Below are 18,046 nucleotides of genomic sequence, written 5' to 3'. Positions count from 1 at the left end.
TACCCCAATCCATGCTGCTAAGCATTGTGAAGACCAAACACACCGACCGCGCAGTCTCCATGAGGAGTTAGGAGCTGGTAGAGCACTGATTGTCCCAGTGTCACAGAAATATGGCCTATAGAAGGAGAGATGACCTGTGGATATTGTAGTATAGAAAGTCTAGCAATCTTTATACCCATAATATTTGACACACCATAAACAGAGAGAGAACAAGGTACGAGTTACCACCTAGCAATGCGCCCTGTGGGACCCGCCATGCCTTTACCGCTTTGAAATTACTGAACTGTTTTCACAATGTAACAATTCACAATGTAACAATTGATGGTAGAAGCGCAATGCATCGGGCCGCCCAGATAACATGATTGACAGCATTGTAGGCAGGATCCATCTGACCAGTTAGGTTGTAGGGCCGATTCATTGGCCAATCAGTTTGTCACTTAATTTGTCACTTTATGCCAGCTTGTATTCGTATACTTCCCTGGCGCACTTATTGGATTGTTATATCAATGTCGTAACCCACTTTTGCCCTTTACCATTTTCCTAGATTAACCTCTGGATGCCCATTGCATTGCCTGACTAATGATATGGGTCACCTGGTAAGGTAGATTCTCTAAGCCATAGGTCTGGATGAATTTCACAGCCTGGAGGTGTCTCTGCAACATAGAACAGCCGAGCCTGATATGCCCTACAGCACGTGGAGCGGCATAGGATAGAGGAGCTGGATAAACATCTAGATCGTCTGGGAAGACCCAGAGCTGTTGACAGGCACCTTGGAATCGCAGAACTGACAAGCACGTTGGAACCACAGAGTTGAGTAAGCAGGCAGGCTCCTTTTTCACAGCAGAGCTAAGTATGCAGACAGGTACCTTGGAATGGAATAACTGAGTATGCAGACAAGCTTCTTGGAATAGCAGAGCCTAGTATGCAAACAAGCACCTTGGTGCACCAAAACTAAGAATGCAGTCAGGGACCTTAGAACAATGGAGTCAAGTGGGGTATCAGAAATGGGTCAGGAAGCACCCCAGTGGAGAAGAAGAGTTCATAAACTGGTAGCAATGAGGATGCTAAACTACCAGAATACCGAGCCATAAGGCGTTAGTGTCTGACAAAAGAGGTGCTTGCCAAGTTACCATGTTAACCTGACATTCCCTGAAGCAGAGGGAGCTTGCCATCCGGGAAGGAGGACACAGAGCCGGACTCTGCAGATGGGACAGTTGAGTAACGATTGCTGTCTGTTCATTTCTTCCATATGACGTCCTGAACACTGACTGGTAAGCAGATCCAATTAATTGACCCTCAAGTCACTCACTTCATTAAGAATGAGGGTTAAAGTGCCCACATGCTGCCATAGTGTGCCAACATAAACCCTAAAACACCATGTGTTGCCTTCATGCAGTGTCCACTTTCTTCCTATGCTGTCGCACAGTGCAGACATTGCCATATGGTCCCCACATAATCAGTGGCCATTTAGTGCCCACATTACAGTCATAATTTTAAGACTTTAGGCACTATATGGGCACCACATAGGAGGGTAGACCCCCAAATCCTCAAACCATCGCTCAGATCACATTTCCAACCTGTCCAAAATCTTCATTTTTTTTTGCGATGTCTGCAAAGTTAGATGCCACCCTGTACTGAATGGCACATTATACATCCTAGTGATGGTTTGCCCAGATCATATATAAGAACCACTTCTAATTTTTAACTTTATGATTAACCTTTTTATTTTATTTTAGCATTACCCTATTAATAGTGCCAAAGCCCCTGGGTGGGTGCAGGCCCTATGAACCCGCCTCACCATCCTTTGTCTATCCCTTCATTAGTAGCCGCTATGTATAAAGTGCCTGGGTTCCACCTGACAGCTTTATATCTGGGCCAGTAAGATTAATTTGCCCCCCTCCATTTCGCAGCCTCCGCTCCAGCCACTCCGCACTTTAATTGTTCGGGGGGAAAACTCCCCAAAGAGTCGATGATTAAGATGCCGGCGTGTATTAACGCTTTGCAGGGAAAAAATGCAATAAAACAGAAATCCAGGGGATAATTTTGCAATGAAAAAGGAATCTTGGTGTCATTATACAGAGCGGCTACCTCTAAATACCCGCTGTATATACAGCGTGCCCCTCCCCCACCCCACACATGTATATACGGCCCGGTAAGAATGTAACAGAGGAGTTGTAAGACGCCATCAGGCGGCGGCCGGCTCGCCCTTTATTGTTTGTCTCCCACTCCAGGACAATATATATTCCAGCCATGTCTTGTGTGAAGGGTCTCGGAGCGCGCTGACATTGTGAGTGTCAGACCCAGATCACTTTAATCACAGAGTGGATATGCATGATATCACGGATAAGGGACTTTAATCAAAAAATCCGCTGGTCTGGAAACGTGACGCAGTCTGCCAAACACTTCATCCCCTCTCCTTGTGTCACTGCCAAGATTTTTATTTCATGAATATGCATCGGACATGATATTACATTAAATTGTGACATTGTTGTTTAGTATTAGGGATTTAGAGCGGGGAGGAAAAAAAAACAATAAAAATAAACTTTGTCAAAGTTTTCATCAATTCAACATTATCGCCAACAAATCAATTTTCACAGCTTTACTTCTCAGAAAAGATGGAAGTCATAAAGCGAAGAAAACCGGGAACACACTAATTGTAATCAGCGGCGGTCGTATCTGCAGATATGGATCGATATAAAAATGGTGTCACATCCTGCTACGGTCAGTGTGGTGTATGACACATGGAGATTTGGGAATAGGGCTAATTATGTCTGTCTGTTATCTATCTATTATCTATCTATCTATCTATCTATCTATTATCTATCTATTATCTATTATCTATCTATCTATTATTGATCTATTATCTATCTATTATCTATTATCCATCTATTATCTATTATCTATCTATTATTGATCTATTATCTATCTATTATCTATCTATCTATCATCTATCTATTATCTATCTATTATCGATCTATTATCTGTCTATCTATTATCTATCTATTATTTATCTATCTATTATCTATCTATCTATCTATCTATCTATCTATCTATCTATCTATCATCTATCTCCTATCTATCCATTATCTATCTATTATATATAGATTGTCTAGTCTATATCTATCTATAAATCTATCTATCTATCTATCTATTATTAACCTATCTACTATCTATATATCTATCTATCTATCTATCTATCTATTTATTATTAACCTATCTATTATCTATCTGCTCTCCTGAATTGGCCAATTACCATAATGCGCTAAGTCCCTTCATTTTATAAATATGTTCCATATAGCAATAATGCATCTACTTTTCATATATTGAATGTCTGCATATGTCTTTGCTCTTACAGAGATGGCTGAATTCTTTGGCTTGTGCATTATGCAGCCTCAGCAGCTTGAACCTGTTCACACTTGATTTCTTCAGTTCATAGGTGCTGGTCATTTTTTTCTTTTTATTCTCTGTCTTTCTAATGCTAGTATCAGAGGTAGCTCTCCAATGGATTAGTAGAAGATTAAAGATGTAACATTTCAGCTGTCTCAATATCTATCAGTATTGCTATGAGTGATTTTGCCTTCCTTAGAGCAAGTCCCATAAGAAGCTAAATAAAATATACACTATGGATGATACATAAGTGTAGAGCAGAGAGGAGCACAGGAACTTCTTCTCTCCAGTGGTCAGCACCATCACCAATCTTACCAGATCCTGGCACTCACTGTGGCCATAGTGTAGAGACCCAGTTCAGTCTTTACTCCTTACCTGTGATTTTTTTTGCCTTAGTAGTAAACTTCTAGTAAGAGTCCTGGCTAGTCTGGGTTTATTTAAGTGCAGTGGGGCCAAGGCATGCATGTTTCCAACTGCTGTGGGCCGGAGCTGAGTTCTACCAGCCCCTCTTCTAAACGGATGTTTGGGTGGAGTGTGTGGTGTGGTGGAGTATGTTCCTTACTTTTGTTTCGGTAGTGCTCGTTACCTCCCCGACCATGGGACCGGTTCCGGCTACAAACCACACAGAAGACCTTGGGTCCGGGTTAACAGGTTCAACTTTACTGTGGCTGCAGCATACAGATTACGACAAAGTCTCTTTTTAGTGATGTTCCCTTGGTTTTGTGGTCCATCATTCCTTGTCTCTGTCCTGTCCTGAGACCCACCATCTTGACCTCACCCTGCGACCTGGTTGACATCTTCCTCATCAGGGAGACAGAGGCATGACTCTCTATACCTCTTCCGAACCTTAGGCTCAAGACTGTCCAAAGCTATGTCCTCAATTTTCTAGGAAACTTATACAGACTGGACCCGCTCTCTTCTGCTGCAGCTTAGCTGCACTAGAACTTGCTAATTCTGCTGTGCTTAGCCTTGCTCTCCACTCCACCCAGACTTGCACTTCATGAGTCTTAGGGTACTGTCTCACAGTGGCACTTTTGTCGCTACAACGGTACGATCCGTGACGTTCCAGCGATATCCATACGATATCGCTGTGTCTGACACGCAGCAGCGATCAGGGACCCCGCTGAGAATCGTACGTCGTAGCAAGATCGTTTGGAACTTTCTTTCGTTGCTGGATCTCCCGCTGTCATCGTTGGATCGGTGTGTGTGACACCGATCCAACGATGCGTTCGCTTGTAACCAGGGTAAACATCGGGTTACTAAGCGCAGTACATGCAAAAACAGTACATACTCACATTCCGGTGTCCGTCAGGGTCCCTCGCAGTCTGCTTCCCGCTCTGACTGACTGCCGGCCGGAAAGTAAGCAGAGCACAGCGGTGACGTCACCGCTGTGATCTGCTTTCACTTTACGGCGGCACTCAGTCAGAGCGGGAAGCAGACTGCGAGGGACCCTGAAGGACACCGGAATGTGAGTATGTACTGTTTTTTTTTTTTTACTTTTACGATGGTAACCAGGGTAAACATCGGGTTACTAAGCGCGGCCCTGCGCTTAGTAACCTGATGTTTACCCTGGTTACCCGGGGCCCTCGGCATCGTTGGTCGCTGGAGAGCGGTCTGTGTGACAGCTCCCCAGCGACTACACAACGACTTTCCAACGATCACGGCCAGGTCGTATCGCTGGTCGTGATCGTTGGAAAGTTGCAGAGTGTGACAGTACCCTTAGACTCTGACTAGACTGTGTGACTGACGGTCCCTAACTCTCTGTAACCAGGAAAAGATTTTCTCTAAAACCTCATCTAACCTCTGCTAAACTGTGGGCTAATCCCTAGTGTAACAAGAAAAAGGAAAAATTATTAGTTAGCTCACCGTCCTCCTCTCACTCCAGGAGTCCGTCCGTCAGCCAGCGTCATGGCTCGGCAGCCACAGCAACGAAATCCCAAAAAATGTGGATGACCTGGCGATGAAGAATCCGCTGCACCTTCAGACGTCTTATATGTATAAAACTTACATTTTATTGAAGAATAGTAGAAAAATATAAAAGAGCACAGTTACATGCAGTAAGATCAGCCAGTGGACATCTAGAACCAACATGTTTCAGCCTGTAACAAGGCCTTAATCTGTTGTGGATTCTGTTTGTGGGCTCCCTCTGGTGGTTACTGCTGGTACTGGGTGACTTTGGTGGGTTGCGGCCTTTGGTTTCCACCTGTCCATCAGAGGCTGGGTGGTTCCTATTTTACCTGGCCTTTCTGTCATTCCCTTGCCGGCTATCAATGTATTCAGATGTGCTCTGTTTGGTTCCTGCCTACCTGCTCCCAGATCTTTCAGGATAAGCTAAGTGCTGATTTTCAGTTGTTGGTTTTTTTGTCCAGCTTGCTTATTATGTCTCTATGCTAGCTGGTAGCTCTAGTGGACTGAGGTTCTCCCCATGTGCCATGAGTTGGCACATGGGTTCTTGTAATCTCAGGATGGTTTTTTTGATTAGGGTTTTTTGCTGACCGCTCAGACCCCTTTTGTATCGTTCTGCTTTCTAGTTTACAGCGGGCCTCAATTTGCTGAACCTATATATATCATCTCTATGTGTGTGCCTTCCTCTCATTTCACCGTCAATACATGTGGGGGGCAACTATACCTTTTGGGGTTCATTCCTCTGGAGGCAAGTGAGGTCTTTATTTTCTCTGCAGTACTAGTTAGCTCTTAGGCTGGTGCATGGCGTCTAGAACCAACGTAGGCACGCTCCCTGGCTATCTCTAGTTGCGTTTGTCAGGCGTAGGGCAGCGGTCAGCCCAGGTTCCATCACCCTAGAGCTCGTCCGATATTTTGTATTACTTTGCTTGTCCCTTGCTATCCCTAGCCATTGGGATTCATGACAGTATAGCCGGCCCACAAAGTGTTAATTGTTTGGGCTGAAGCAGGAGAAAAAGAAGTGTTTAAGGGAAATTTTTTTTTTTTTTTTCCTTCAGACTTTTGCTGCCTAGCCCTTAATTGCTGTCTAGCTGCTTCTTACCTCCTCTTAACCCTTGAATGGCTCTGATATTAGCTGTTTAACATGGATGTCCAGAGTTTGGCTTCCAGCCTGAGTAATCTCGCGGCAAAAGTTCAAAACATACAGGATTTTGTTGTTCACACTTCCATGTCTGAACCTAGAATTCCTATTCCAAAGTTCTTTTCTGGAGATAGATCTACCTTCCTGAATTTCAGGAACAATTGTAAATTGTTTCTTTCTTTAAAATCTCGCTCCTCTGGAGACCCTGCTCAACAGGTTAAGATTGTAATATCTTTCCTGCGGGGCGACCCTCAGAATTGGGCATTTGCATTGGCACCAGGGGATCCTGCATTGCTCAATGTGGATGCGTTTTTTCTGGCATTGGGATTGCTCTATGAGGAACCCAACCTGGAGATTCAGGCTGAAAAGGCTTTATTAGCCCTCTCTCAGGGGCATGATGAAGCGGAAATATATTGTCAAAAATTTCGGAAATGGTCGGTGCTTACTCAGTGGAATGAGTGCGCCCTGGCTGCAAACTTCAGAAATGGTCTTTCCGAGGCCATTAAGGATATTATGGTGGGGTTCCCTACGCCTACAGGTCTGAATGAGTCGATGGCTATGGCCATTCAGATTGATCGGCGTTTACGGGAGCGCAAACCCGTGCACCACTTGGCGGTGTCTTCTGAACAGGCACCTGAGACTATGCAATGTGATAGAATTCAGTCCAGAAGTGAACGGCAAAATTATAGGCGGAAAAATGGATTGTGTTTTTATTGTGGTGATTCAGCTCATGTTATATCAGCATGCTCTAAACGCACAAAAAGGGTTGATAAATCTTTTACCATTGGTACTCTGCAGCCTAAGTTCATTTTGTCTGTGACTCTGATTTTTTCACTGTCTTCCATTTCCGTCGATGCCTATGTGGATTCAGGCGCTGCCCTGAGTCTTATGGATTGGTCATTTGCTAAACGCTGCGGTTTTAGTCTGGAGCCTCTGGAAGTTCCTATCCCTCTGAAGGGAATTGACTCTACACCATTGGCTATGAATAAGCCGCAGTATTGGACACAAGTGACCATGCGCATGACTCCCGTTCATCAGGAGGTGATTCGCTTCCTTGTACTGTATAATTTACATGATGTACTAGTGCTTGGTCTGCCATGGTTACAAACTCATAATCCTGTCCTGGACTGGAAAACAATGTCTGTGTTAAGCTGGGGATGTCAGGGGGTTCATGATGATGCACCTCCGATTTCAATCGCTTCATCTACTCCTTCTGAGATCCCTGCGTTTTTGTCTGACTATAGGGATGTTTTTGAGGAGTCTAAGCTCAATTCGCTCCCTCCTCATAGAGAGTGTGACTGTGCTATAGAATTGATTCCTGGCAGTAAGTTCCCTAAGGGTCGTTTATTTAATCTGTCACTGCCAGAGCATACTGCTATGCGGAATTATATTAAGGAGTCCTTGGAAAAGGGACATATTCGTCCATCTTCGTCCCCTCTGGGAGCAGGTTTTTTTTTCGTGGCCAAAAAAGATGGTTCCCTGAGGCCTTTTATAGAATATCGCCTTCTGAATAAGATTACAGTCAAATATCAGTATCCACTGCCATTATTGACTGATTTGTTTGCTCGCATTAAGGGGGCTAGGTGGTTCACTAAGATAGATCTTCGCGGTGCGTATAATCTGGTGCGGATAAAACAGGGTGACGAGTGGAAAACCGCATTTAATACGCCTGAGGGCCATTTTGAGTATTTGGTAATGCCTTTTGGACTCTCCAATGCTCCGTCAGTCTTTCAGTCCTTTATGCACAATATTTTCCGTGAATATCTGGATAAGTTTATGATTGTGTATTTGGATGATATTTTGGTGTTTTCTGATGACTGGGAGTCTCATGTTTTACAGGTCAGGAAGGTGTTTCAGGTTCTGCGGGCCAATTCTCTGTTTGTGAAGGGCTCAAAGTGTCTCTTCGGAGTCCAGAAGATTTCTTTTTTGGGGTACATTTTTTCTCCTTCTACTATTGAGATGGATCCCGTCAAGGTTCAGGCGATTTGTGACTGGACACAACCTACATCTGTTAAGAGCCTTCAGAAGTTCTTGGGGTTTGCTAATTTTTATCGTCGGTTCATTGCTAATTTTTCCAGTATTGTTAAACCTTTGACTGATTTGACTAAAAAGGGTGCTGATGTTGCTGATTGGTCTCCTGCGGCCGTGGAGGCCTTTCGGGAACTTAAGCGCCGGTTTTCTTCTGCTCCTGTGTTGTGTCAACCAGATGTTTCACTTCCTTTTCAGGTTGAGGTTGATGCTTCCGAGATTGGAGCGGGGGCGGTTTTGTCACAGAGAAGTTCTAATGGCTCGGAGATGAAGCCATGTGCATTCTTCTCTAGAAAATTCTCGCCCGCCGAGCGCAATTATGATGTGGGTAATCGGGAGCTTTTGGCCATGAAGTGGGCATTTGAGGAGTGGCGTCATTGGCTTGAGGGTGCTAAACATCGTGTGGTGGTCTTGACTGATCACAAGAATCTCATTTACCTTGAGTCTGCCAGGCGTTTGAATCCTAGACAGGCTCGTTGGTCGTTGTTTTTTTCTCGTTTCAATTTTGTGGTTTCATACCTGCCAGGTTCTAAGAATGTGAAGGCAGATGCTCTTTCCAGGAGTTTTGTGCCTGACTCTCCTGGAGACTCTGGGCCTACTGGTATCCTTAGGGATGGGGTAATATTGTCCGCCATATTCCCAGACTTGCGACGTGCATTGCAGAAGTTTCAGGTGGATAAACCGGATCGTTGTCCGCCAGAAAGACTGTTTGTTCCGGATGATTGGACCAGTAGAGTCATCTCCGAGGTCCATTCTTCTGTGTTGGCTGGTCATCCTGGAATATTTGGTACTAGAGACTTGGTGGCCAGGTCTTTTTGGTGGCCTTCCTTGTCTAGGGATGTGCGTACCTTTGTGCAGTCTTGTGAAGTGTGTGCTCGAGCTAAGCCTTGCTGTTCTCGGGCCAGTGGGTTGTTGTTATCCTTGCCCATCCCGAAGAGGCCTTGGACGCACATTTCCATGGATTTTATTTCTGATCTCCCGGTTTCACAGAAAATGTCCGTTATCTGGGTTGTGTGTGACCGCTTTTCTAAGATGGTTCATTTGGTGCCCTTGCCTAAGTTGCCTTCCTCCTCTGAGTTGGTCCCTTTATTTTTTCAGAACGTGGTTCGTTTGCATGGGATTCCGGAGAATATCGTTTCTGACAGGGGATCCCAGTTTGTGTCTAGATTTTGGCGGACGTTTTGTGCCAAGATGGGCATTGATTTGTCTTTCTCGTCTGCATTCCATCCTCAGACGAATGGCCAGACGGAGCGAACTAATCAGACCTTGGAAACTTATTTGAGGTGTTTTGTTTCTGCTGATCAAGATGACTGGGTTGCTTTTTTGCCACTGGCCGAATTTGCTCTTAATAATCGGGCTAGTTCTGCCACGTTGGTCTCTCCTTTTTTTTGTAATTCGGGGTTTCATCCTCGTTTTTCCTCTGGTCAGGTGGAGTCTTCGGATTGTCCTGGAGTGGACGTGGTGGTGGACAGGCTACATCAGATTTGGAATCAGGTGGTGGACAATTTGAAGTTATCTCAGGAGAAGACTCAGCAGTTTGCTAATCGCCGTCGCCGCGTGGGTCCCCGACTTCTTGTTGGGGATTTGGTGTGGTTGTCTTCTCGTTTTGTCCCTATGAAGGTCTCTTCTCCTAAGTTCAAGCCTCGGTTCATCGGTCCTTATAGGATCTCGGAGATTCTTAACCCTGTATCTTTTCGTTTGGATCTCCCAGCATCGTTCGCTATTCATAATGTGTTCCATCGGTCGTTGTTGCGGAGGTATGAGGTGCCCGTTGTTCCTTCGGTTGAGCCTCCTGCTCCGGTGCTGGTGGAGGGAGAATTGGAGTATGTTGTTGAGAAGATCTTGGATTCTCGCGTTTCCAGACGCAAACTCCAGTATTTGGTTAAGTGGAAGGGTTATGGTCAGGAGGATAATTCCTGGGTGGTCGCCTCCGATGTTCATGCGACTGATTTGGTCCGCGCCTTCCATAGAGCTCACCCTGATCGCCCTGGGGGTTCTCGTGAGGGTTCGGTGACCCCTCCTCAAGGGGGGGGTACTGTTGTGGATTCTGTTTGTGGGCTCCCTCTGGTGGTTACTGCTGGTACTGGGTGACTTTGGTGGGTTGCGGCCTTTGGTTTCCACCTGTCCATCAGAGGCTGGGTGGTTCCTATTTTACCTGGCCTTTCTGTCATTCCCTTGCCGGCTATCAATGTATTCAGATGTGCTCTGTTTGGTTCCTGCCTACCTGCTCCCAGATCTTTCAGGATAAGCTAAGTGCTGATTTTCAGCTGTTGGTTTTTTTGTCCAGCTTGCTTATTATGTCTCTATGCTAGCTGGTAGCTCTAGTGGACTGAGGTTCTCCCCATGTGCCATGAGTTGGCACATGGGTTCTTGTAATCTCAGGATGGTTTTTTTGATTAGGGTTTTTTGCTGACCGCTCAGACCCCTTTTGTATCGTTCTGCTTTCTAGTTTACAGCGGGCCTCAATTTGCTGAACCTATATATATCATCTCTATGTGTGTGCCTTCCTCTCATTTCACCGTCAATACATGTGGGGGGCAACTATACCTTTTGGGGTTCATTCCTCTGGAGGCAAGTGAGGTCTTTATTTTCTCTGCAGTACTAGTTAGCTCTTAGGCTGGTGCGTGGCGTCTAGAACCAACGTAGGCACGCTCCCTGGCTATCTCTAGTTACGTTTGTCAGGCGTAGGGCAGCGGTCAGCCCAGGTTCCATCACCCTAGAGCTCGTCCGATATTTTGTATTACTTTGCTTGTCCCTTGCTATCCCTAGCCATTGGGATTCATGACATTAATCATGTTCAAATCCCTAGTGTAGTGTAAACTGTATCCCTATCTACTGTATCCTGCATGGTCCTCCTCGTGGACAGACCTCCTGCATTCCCGTGGATGGCCATAGGCATAGCCTGTAGGTAGGAGAACCAAACATACAACACTGGCCACAGGGATAAAATATAACATAACATAATATAACACAACTTTATCACACATTAATATATAACACTCAATAGTATTGTCACAACCCTCCTGTTACCACAATGTCTTCTTCATCTCAGCCTTCCCCCTACAGTAGGTCTCACCTTTAACCAGTATGCCAATCAGAGCTCAAATGAGGGCTTGGAGGAGTAGGTGGTTTTCAAAGGGTACCATGTACTGTGCTGGCCCTGGTGCACATCAATGGAAGCCACAGCAAAAAAAGGAATTAGGGGTAGGAGTAATCCAAAGGCACAATGCAGAGTTGGGTAACCTTAGTGCCTAATGACCTCTTTCTCACATTAGTGGAAGCCAATACCAGAGCTGAAGTGGGCAGTGGCGTAACTACAAAGTTATGGGCCCCGGTGCGAACTTCCAAATGGGCCCCCCCCCCGCCATAAAATTCAATGTAACCCCCATAGAATACAATGCAGCCCCCCTCATAGTATAATACAGCCCCTCCATACAGGGGCAGTGAGAAAGACACGAGCAAATGGTGATGAGGGGGCAGGGGAGAGGGCACAAGGGGGCAAGGAAGACAGGCACAAGGGGACACATGGGGGCTAGGAGGCAGGGGAGAAGGTCACAAGGGGACTAGTGGGCAGGGGAGACGGACACAAGGGGACAATGGAGACTGACAAGGGGCACACGGGGACAAGTGGGCAAGGGAGACTGACACAAAGGGCACACGGGGACTAGTGGACAAGGGAGACTGGCACACGGGGACACAGGGACTAGTGGGCAAGGGAGACTGACACACGGGGAATAGTGGGCAAAGGAGACTGATACAAGGGGACTAGTGGGCAATGGAGACTGACACAAGGGGACACACGGGGACAAGCACAAGGGGACAAGGGAGACAGGTACAAGGGGACACACAGGGACTAGTGGGCAAGAGACTGACACAAGGGGACAAGGGATACAAGCACAAGGGGACACACAGGGACAAGTGGGAAAGGGAGACTGACAGGGATTAGTGGGCAAAGGAGACTGACACAAGCACAAGGGGACAAAGGAGACAGGCACATGGGGACACACAGGGACTAATGGGCAAGGGAGACTGGCACATGGGGACACAAGCATAAGGGAGACAGGCTCAAGGGGACACACGGCCCCCTGACCTGCCAGAGCCGCTTACAGCTGCGACCGTGGTAGTTACGCCGCTGCCTCACACACACACACACACACATACTACAGATATCACACACACTACAGATATCACACACACACACACACATCATACTACAGATATCACACACACATCAGTTATCACACACACACTACAGATCACACACACACACACACACACTACAGATATCACACACACATACTACAGATATCACACACACACACACATCATATTACACACACACTACAGATATCACACACACACATCATATTACACACACACTACAGATATCACACACAGACATACTACAGATATCACACACACACACACACACACACACACCAGAGATACCAGCTCATATATGCAGCGCCCCAGAGTCCTGGTCGTTGCAGTAGCATGGTTCAGCCACTAAGGGGGGCCATGCTGCGTTCGATGGCACGGAAGGAGTTCTCTGAGCAGGTATCACAGTCACCAAGACATTTCACAGCTGGGTCTCCGGGGGGAGCTAAGGGTGCTATTCATTAGGCCACTCCCCACCATAGTGGGTAAACTGGGGGTCAGGCAGGAAGTTAGAGAGAACGCTGACGGGATTGAACGGAGCAACACCCTGTGGCAGGGGGTGTTGTGAAGGGAGAGACTGTAGGGTCTCTGCCAGGGGTGGGATCCTGGCAGAGGCTTGGCATTGAAAGAACGTAACGGGTCCGCGCAGGCTCCTGGAAGCGGCGGGACTCAAGAAAGGACTAGAAGCGAGATAGATTGTGCTGAGTGAGAAACGAAGTCAAGCGAAAGGAGATACCAGTGAGGGTTGTGCTGAAAGAGGCAGCACCTTACTGAGGCGCACTACCGGTGGCCGGAACGCCGAGGAGGTAAAGAGTTTCAAGCCATACCTCAGACCTACGGCAGGGCAGTTAGCTTTAGGCGGACTGTCTCACGCATCACCCAGGAAGGCAAAGGGGGGTACCAACAGGAGAGGGGCGCAGATAGAGTCCCGGAAGATCTCCGAGCCTCCCCGTCATACGGGTGCGTTCCTACCATAGTATCTGGAGGGACGAGGAAGATCATTGCGAATTAAGTTGTTGTGAGGGAACACGAGAAACAGACACAACAGTTGTGGGGTACTTTCCGTAAGCACAGCAGGGAAGGACTGCAACACATAGCGCTAGAAGGAAGGCACCGATTTCCACCTGCAAGGAGAGCTCTGGAAGTGCCATTGGACCGGCCGGACTTGCGCAGCCTGGTGAGCCGTATTCTGGACTGAGGACCCAGAGAGCTTCAGTAAAGAGGTAAAGAGACTGCAACCTGGTGTCCTCGTTATTTACCGCGACCTACACCCCACAACTGCACCGCTACACCGTTACTACACCACTTATTGCACCGGACGTCCCCCACTGACAGACAGGGCCACGGACCGGGTCTAGCTACCGTGACAACCCCAGGACTGAGACCTAGAGGCCCGGCTCCGGGTACCCCTCGGCCCTGCGGCGGTGTGGGGGCGCTCCATATACACAACTCACAATCTCCTCTCTGGTACAGGGGTGGCTGATGTAAACCGGCTGCAGCTCCTCAGCTTCTCCTGACTAAAGCGGCTCTGTCCCGCACCTCCCCCCTGCTCTCGCCTTCTATCTCGGGGTTATTTTGGCTTTCTCTTAAATACGATCTCATTCAGACGTACATGAGATGTATGAGGGGGGAAAAATACAGACTGAGAAGCTGTCTCATCGTGATGACTGGAGCTGCTTCCTGTCTCTCACGTGCCCCGGCTGCACCCTTCCCCTAGATACGCCTCGGACTGTTGCCGTGCAGGAGGAATCTCCTGCACTGCAACATGGTGTTGGGTGCCAGCACAGCCCGCACAGTGGTCTATCCAGCACAGCCCGCACAGTGGTCTATCCAGCACAGCCCGCACAGTGGTCTATCCAGCACAGCCCGCACAGTGGTCTATCCAGCACAGCCCGCACAGTGGTCTATCCAGCACAGCCCGCACAGTGGTCTATCCACCACAGCCCGCACAGTGGTCTATCCACCACAGCCCGCACAGTGGTCTATCCACCACAGCCCGCACAGTGGTCTATCCACCACAGCCCGCACAGTGGTCTATCCACCACAGCCCGCACAGTGGTCTATCCACCACAGCCCGCACAGTGGTCTATCCACCACAGCCCGCACAGTGGTCTATCCACCACAGCCCGCACAGTGGTCTATCCACCACAGCCCGCACAGTGGTCTATCCACCACAGCCCGCACAGTGGTCTATCCACCACAGCCCGCACAGTGGTCTATCCACCACAGCCCGCACAGTGGTCTATCCACCACAGCCCGCACAGTGGTCTATCCACCACAGCCCGCACAGTGGTCTATCCACCACAGCCCGCACAGTGGTCTATCCACCACAGCCCGCACAGTGGTCTATCCAGCACAGCCCGCACAGTGGTCTATCCAGCACAGCCCGCACAGTGGTCTATCCAGCACAGCCCGCACAGTGGTCTATCCAGCACAGCCCGCACAGTGGTCTATCCAGCACAGCCCGCACAGTGGCATATACAGCACAGCCCGCATCTCTCGCCCCCCCCCCCAGAGAATGCCCCCACAGTCCAGTAAAAAAAACAAAAAAAACACTCTCCTTACCTTTCCTCTTGCCAGCGTTGCTTCCTGCTCCGGTCTCAGGCTGGGCTGCAGTCTGCCCGGGACACAACAGGTGCGCGATGATATGACGTCATCGCGCACCCGCAGTGTCAGAGGCAGAGCGGGGAATGATGGGAGAGGGAGCGTCTGTAGACGCTCTCTCCTCCGTCATTGCATTCAACTGTACCTATGACGCCGGTATAGTTGAATGCGACGGCAGGGGGGGGTGAGTCGGCGGCGGCGGGGGGAGGTGGATCGAGCGGCCCATGACTGGCACCGGCTCTTCTGGCATTTGCCAGAAGTGCCCGATGGCCAGTCCGGCCCTGCTCTGACCTGCCGGCCCCCTGACCTGCCGGGCCCGGTCGCAATGGCGACCGCTGCAACCGCGGTAGTTACGCCCCTGTCCACACTGTACAATGGCCACACATAGTGCTCTATACTGTACAATGGCCACACATGATATTGCCTACAGTATAATGGCCACACACAGTTACTCCTACACACGCGGCTGAGCTCTGTACACATTGCACATGCGGCTCCGCTCCGTACACCTCGTACACACCCGGCTCCGCTCCGTACACCTCGTACACACCCGGCTCCGCTCCGTACACCTCGTACACACCCGGCTCCGCTCCGTACACCTCGTACACACCCGGCTCCGCTCCGTACACCTCGTACACACCCGGCTCCGCTCCGTACACCTCATACACACACGGCTCCGCTCCGTACACCTCGTACACACCCGGCTCCGCTCCGTACACATCGTACACACCCAGCTCCGCTCCGTACACCTCATACACACACGGCTCCGCTCCGTACACCTCATACACACCCAGCTCCGCTCCGTACACCTCGTACACACCCAGCTCCGCTCTGTACACCTCATACACATGGCTCCGCTCCGTACACCTCATACACACCCAGCTCCGCTCCGTACACCTCATACACACACGGCTCCGCTCCGTACTCCTCATACACACACGGCTCCGCTCCGTACACCTCATACACACACGGTTCCACTCTGTACACCTCATACACACACGGCTCTGCTACATCCACACAAACCCCTCCTGACCTCACACAAAAGCTTACCTCCTCCAGCACGATGACGACCAGCACTGCACTACTGTCCTGCACTACACGGAAGCCTTTGATCATGTGACTCCGACTCCTCCCCTCCTGTGACCTCATCACAGGTCCTGTGCGCACAGAGCAGCTGCAGCCATAGTTGTGGTGTGCGGCTCTCTGCGGTGGAGGGGCTCTGCTGCGGGACAAGTGCAGTCCCACCCGTGATCGCGCATGCACTGAGAGAGTGCACGCGCACCAGGGCCTGTAAAGAAGATTTATTTAAAGGGCCGGCGGCCCATTTTGTAGCTCAGAGTTCTTAGGGGCCCCTAAGCACTGGGGCCCCGTCGCAATTGCGACCCCTGCGACCGCGGTAGTTACGCCCCTGGAAGTGGGGAATAGTGTGGGCAGTCATGGAATGTGCCATATAGAGTGGAGACACTTGTGCCTAATGGCCCATCTCCCACATCCGAAGCCAATACTGAGGGTATAATGAGTGGTAGGGGGAGAAGATGGTGATCAAAGAGTGCCATATAGAAGGAAGGATCATCAAGTCTATAGTCCCTCTCCCACATTATCAGAAGCCAATACTAAGGGTAGAATGAGCGGTAGGAGAAGGTGGTTATCAAAGGGTGCCATATAGAGTTGAGGATCCTCACATATATAAGCCTTTCTCTCATATTACCAAAGCCAATGCTGGAATCAGTTGTGGGAGTACACAATCATCTGGCGAGACTTATATAGTGGTCACCTAAGTGCCAAATGGAGAAGGAAATAGCAGGCCAAGAATGAGGGGTAGAAGGATTATGGGGTCATCTAAGGGAGAAATGTAACATGGAGGTCTTTGTGGTTAGTGGTTACCACATTCTCAGAAGCTAGAGCTGCCAATTATTGCTACCAAAGTGTCCATTTTGAGTCTCCTACAGAGACGACGTAACCCACGGGGATGAGTGTACCGTCATTTTATCTTGCAGTCATTCTCTGTGCTGGATTGAAGACAACTCATTTTCACACTCACCAGTTTTATGAAATTAATATTTTTGGCATGCTCATGTTGTGAAAAGCTCACACAGATTAATTAATGACACTATATCATCGCTGGCTCCGCAGACTCATCGTTATGTTCAAGGCTGACCGGAGTGGACACTCTGAGAGGCTGGAGGAGAGGGGCGCAGGAGACAAAGTTAGAAACTGTGATTTATCCTCCCCACGAGACCGGAAGGAGGATTAACAAATTGAAAAAAAGCTACAATTTCATTGTTTCCCTGGACAAATGATGTGGAAGAAATATATTATAGTGAATCGTAAAAATAATGTTCGATATATGTATGTATCTCAGTATCTATCTATCCATCTATTATCTATCATCTATCTATCTATCTATCTATCTATCTATTATCTATCTATCCATCTGTTTATTATCTATCTATCTAGCTATCTATCTGTCTATTATCTATCTATCATCTATCTGTCTATTATCTTTTAATCTATCTATCTATCTATCTATCTATCTATCTATGTATCATCTATTATCTCTGTATCATCTATTATCTATCCATTATCTATTCATCTGCTATCTATATATTTTCTGTATTTTATATATCTATATCTATCTATCTATCTATCTACAAGTGCTTCTCACAAAATTAGAATATCATCAAAAAGTTAATTTATTTCAGTTCTTGTGGAGCTACTGAAACAGACTAAGTGACATTTTTAAATGCTTAGGAAGCTTTGCAGGTGTTTGGAGAATTATTCTAATTTACTGAGATATTACTTTTGGGTTTTCATTGACTGTAAGGC

General features: G+C 48.0%; 1 long non-coding RNA gene across 1 annotated transcript; it reads left to right on the top strand.

Moving 5' to 3' along the window:
• The first annotated feature begins 550 nt into the window (after positions 1-550).
• Positions 551-3,440, top strand: LOC143818861 (uncharacterized). Its single transcript, XR_013224697.1, has 3 exons — positions 551-1,271; positions 2,598-2,721; positions 3,356-3,440. It is a non-coding gene; the product is annotated as an uncharacterized LOC143818861 (long non-coding RNA).
• Positions 3,441-18,046: the final 14,606 nt, after the last annotated feature.

The sequence above is a fragment of the Ranitomeya variabilis genome, chromosome 1 (genome assembly GCF_051348905.1).
Source record: "Ranitomeya variabilis isolate aRanVar5 chromosome 1, aRanVar5.hap1, whole genome shotgun sequence".
In the NCBI taxonomy this organism is placed as follows: Eukaryota; Metazoa; Chordata; class Amphibia; order Anura; family Dendrobatidae; genus Ranitomeya; species Ranitomeya variabilis.
This window is presented reverse-complemented; position numbering and strand designations above follow the sequence as displayed.